Below are 4,834 nucleotides of genomic sequence, written 5' to 3'. Positions count from 1 at the left end.
ATACCTATGAGTTCTCTCCGCCTTTACCGACCTAGTATGAATTTCCACTCCAAAATTACCAATGGTTATTTCTTTATGGTTGTGAAAGAAGGTTGTATTACTCTCCTTGTAAATTATATAATACCCTTTACATGTACTTACGTTAGAGAAAGTAAAATCGGTTGAATAAAAAAATAATTATTTAAATATATAGAGTTATAGAACCTTAAAGTTAACAGCTGATGAAAAAAATAAAAATAAAAAAATTAAAATTAAAATTAACATCCACCTCCTCATCCATCTCACCCAAGTGGTGGAGTATTTTACTATATATCCTTTACTCCTGCTCCTGCTCCCCCTTCACCCACCTGCTCTCCCTTCACCCACCTACTCCCCCTTCACCCACCTGCTCACCCTTCACCCACCTCCTCAACCACCTCACCCAGGTGGTGGAGTATTTTACTATATATCCTTTACTCCTGCTCCTGCTTACCCTTCACGCACCTGCTCCCATTCACCCACCTGCTCACCCACTTCACCCTGTTACTCGTGGATGTAAACAAGGCTGTTCTAATTTTAAAACAGTTGTCTGTCGTCTCGTTTCTCTATTAGTTAAGTCATGTGAGAAAGACACACGACACATATTTTATTTCAATGAGTATTTAAACATACATTTTTAAAAAATAAAAATAATTTGTATTGTTTTAAAATACTTCGTTATTTTAAAATTAAATAAACTAATAAACAGCTGAAGTTAATGGTTGGTGGAAACCCCGACACAAAGAACTTCTATTTTTTGTCTACATTCGTTGTGGTCGTGTATTTTAAACAACAAATAAACAAAAAAAAATGAATTAAAACAAACAAATAAAATTTAATTAAAACAAACAAATTAAAAAATAAAAGTTTACAAATTTAAAAAATTAAATTAAAAATTAAAAAATTAAAAATAAAATAAAAGAACAAAATTAATAAAATTAAATTCAATCTAATTAAAATCAAATTAATTAAAATCAAATTAATTAAACACTCATTAAAAACAAATAAACAAATTACGCAAATAGGCCACCGGTGGTCATTACGTAATTAGGTCACCGATGGTGATTACGTAATTAGGTCACCGGGTGGTCATTACGTCACAAGGTCAACAAGGGGGAGCAGGTGGGTGAAGGGGGAGCAGGGGACCTACTCCACCTCACCCACCTGCTCACCCACCCTCACCCACCTGCTCACCCACCTGCTCACCCACCTCACCCAGGTGGGTGAGTATTTTACTATATGTCGTTGTCCCTGCGGTTCCTCACCCTCACCCACTCCACCACCACGAATATGATATCTTACTTTTTGTTGCCTATACATACCTTTGTGCTGGTTGCATTTCCACTCATAAGGAATTAATACAATAAAGATAGTGTTAGCCTAATAAAATGCTGTTTTTTTAATTAATAAAACTATCGGTTTATCTTGTCTAAACTCAGAACAATAATTTTAAAACTAAAAGTATTTTATCTTCTGCTACACCCACAGCTAAAAGCAGCAAGCAATAAGTTAATACGATTTATACAGGAAAGATACAAAGATATCAAGTAGTCTTTCGCACACGAAATTCAGCTTTAGATTTTCTAATAAGATGTTTTACAATAATGCTTATTTAAGAAACCTTTCCAGAGCATTTATAGTCGAAAATCTACTTTGCTTACCTTGCGCTATTCGTTGATGAGGTCTTCATAATTATAATTGAAACTATAACTTAAATATATAGATAGATTTTAATTTTGGGAAACTACCTTCGACGTAGTTGGAAGGGTTAAATAGATGTACTTTAACCCCATGTTTGAAAATGAATCCCAAATGCTGTAAGTTTATTAAATGCTGATTTTTAGACAAAATTTCCCGAAAATCTTAACACACATCTGCCCCGCCTAAATGCGAACTTGCGTAATCAAACTGTTATGGCCGGCATTTTCTAGCCTTGCATTGTGAGGGTTTCATCTTCAGTTTACCTTTTCCACTATCATCTACTGATTCTAATCATATGACATAATACGTATATTTGATTCTAGTCTTAATTCGTGTTTACATACTGTGTACAATTTTTTCTTCACTATTTCACAATGTTCTTTTCTTTTAGTCTTCTATACTAACTTCTATCTCTTCCATTTTATGACTTAGATCAGACTTTGCATAACTGTACGAGAACTCCCTCAGTCTTGAATAATCCAGAATAACTACATTTCACGCCAAAATCCCTAGACAGTAACTCTTAAAATAGCTTGACAAATCTAAACAAAATGGCTTACCACAGCGACATAATTCTAAACAAAAACGTCACCGTCTGTCATACCACCTCATTAGTCCTTATACTTCATCAGGGACGGACTGTGCCCAAGAGGCCCGGGCAAGTTTTAATAGGGCCCCCAACCCATTTTATTTTTTATGGGAGACCAAAGGATTTTTCCCGGTAGACTGGGTGCCCAGTCCACTACTTGAGTTAAAAAAACAACTAAGTTTTGCAATTTTGTCCGTATGTCTGTGTATTTATGTATCTGCGTGTCGGTGAACAGGATAACTTAAGTACAGCTACAGATAAGTAGATGAAATTTCATATATAAGTATAACATCAACTTTGTTGTTCTATATAAACTTTTCAGCGATTTCCAAAAATAACCGGAAGTGGAACTTTTTCTACTTATAGTTTTTCAAAAGCCTATAACTTGAGTACTGTTTCATATAAATAAACGAAATTTCACATACAAGTAAAAGATCTAAGTCTCTACCTTCTGTTTAACGGAATTAGTAATTTACGCTATTTTCGATTTATAAAAAAACGTATATAAATTTATAAAGTACTGAAAATATTCCGCTTTATTAAACACAAAATGTTTGCCACTGAATTGGTGCGCAATTCTTTTTTTCTGAAAAGTTTAAGTAATTAAAAATGGATTTAAAAATATTGTTTATATCCCGAATTGCCATCGCCCGTAGTATTACATAACAATATTCGAGAAAGTTTAGGGGAGATCACTCCCGGTTTTTAAAAAATTGCTTGAATTAAATCAACCACTTGCAGATACGACACAAACTTGAGATAGCTATAATGCCGTAGCCTACTTAGACAAATGCCAACTTCTCAGAATTTTTGTGTGATTGAAAATTGATCTCTTTAACAGCTCAATTTTACCTACTAAAGGGATGTAACTGCATCAGGAATTTAAACTTTAAACTCCCTCCGTTCTTTAACTACACAAAAAACAGTGAAAATTAATTAATACTGACTAATAATTAGATTTTTTTAAATTGATGACTTATGTTATTACTTTTTAATTGCAAAGTTATTTTTAACACTGCTTTAAGGATAGGTATCACCCCTATGTATCATAAAAAAACCAAGTTTTTAGTTTTTTGTTTATTTATATAAATAAACCTATTAATATTGTCTTCCAATTATTTTTTAAATTATTGAATAGGATTGGCGTAATTAATTTTTTTTCATAACCACGCTTACGCAATATTTAATGTAATTAAAAATGCTTAATTAAAATTAATTAATATTTTAAAAAATTATAATCCAAATTTAATATTTGTATCAGTATTACAATCTAAATAGCTTGGTTTTAATATTTGATTAATATAAATTTTAATATAATACCGCTTTACTTTTAGTGAATTAATAAACTTCCTATGAGATAGTAAAGGTTTAACCAAAAAAAAAAAAGCTCCTTTAATTTATTTTTGCGTTTTTCTTATAACCACACTTTTTAAACATCGTGCACCATTGTTAAAAAAATTTACAAAGCTATGTGGCTGAAATTCGGTACATATGTTAAGAATGTACCATTCTTAAAATTATACACATTTTATCAAGATATTTAAAAAATATTGTTGAATATATGGATGATAATGTAACTCATGACCCCTAATTCTTTCTCACATAAAAGTAAAAAAATCATAAAATATTTATTATTCAGCACAATAAAATAAATGTAGTACAAACTACACATAATTATTTTACAAACATAAATGAAAATACTTAGTTCTTAAATGTTAATTTTCTTTTCATAATCGTGCGCATGAGTATGTAACTAAATATAGTAACAGCAAATAAACAAAAACAAAGAAAAAAACGTAAATATATGCGTGCTTTACAACACTCACCTTAAAATACATTGTCTTTTTTCAAGGGTATTTAAAGGGCAACTTTTTTTTTAAACCATAAAAAAAAGGTTTTAATAACAAGGTTTTATGTAAGAATGCATTAAAAAGTAGAAAATAAATAATTTTCTTTAAATAATATATAATAATACACTACTATTTAAATAACTATAAAAATAAAACCGGGAGCGATCATCCCTAAATTTCTTGAATATTTTTATATAATACTACAGAAGATGGTAACTCGGGGTATGGACAATATTGTTTTAATTACATAACCTTTTTAAAATAAAATAGAATCTCTTAGAAAAAAGAATTGCCCATGAAGTGAACGTCAAACAGTCTGTGTATAATAGTACGGAATAATATTAGTATTTTATAAATTCACATGCGGTTTTTGAGAAATCGGAAATAGCGTAAACTACTACTTCCGATCAACGGAAAATACTCAAAATTTAACAGAAGGCGGAGAATAATTTTTTTTTACTTAAATGTGAAATTTCATTTATCTATCTTAAATAGTATTCAAGTTATATTCTTTTGAAAAATAGAAAGTAGAAAAAGTTCAACTCCCGGTTATCGGAAATCGCTGAAAAGTTGTTACGGATCTAAACATTTGATATCTTCTTCTTCTTCTTCTTCGTTCTTAATTATTAGTGTTGAAGGGGATCGAGATTTATCTGCCAGTTGGTTTGAACTCGAG

This window comes from Physella acuta, unplaced genomic scaffold, assembly GCF_028476545.2.
Source record: "Physella acuta isolate Inbredline_101_S28 unplaced genomic scaffold, ASM2847654v3 ptg002122l, whole genome shotgun sequence".
Classification (NCBI taxonomy): Eukaryota; Metazoa; Mollusca; class Gastropoda; family Physidae; genus Physella; species Physella acuta.
Note: the sequence above shows the minus strand (reverse complement) of the source record.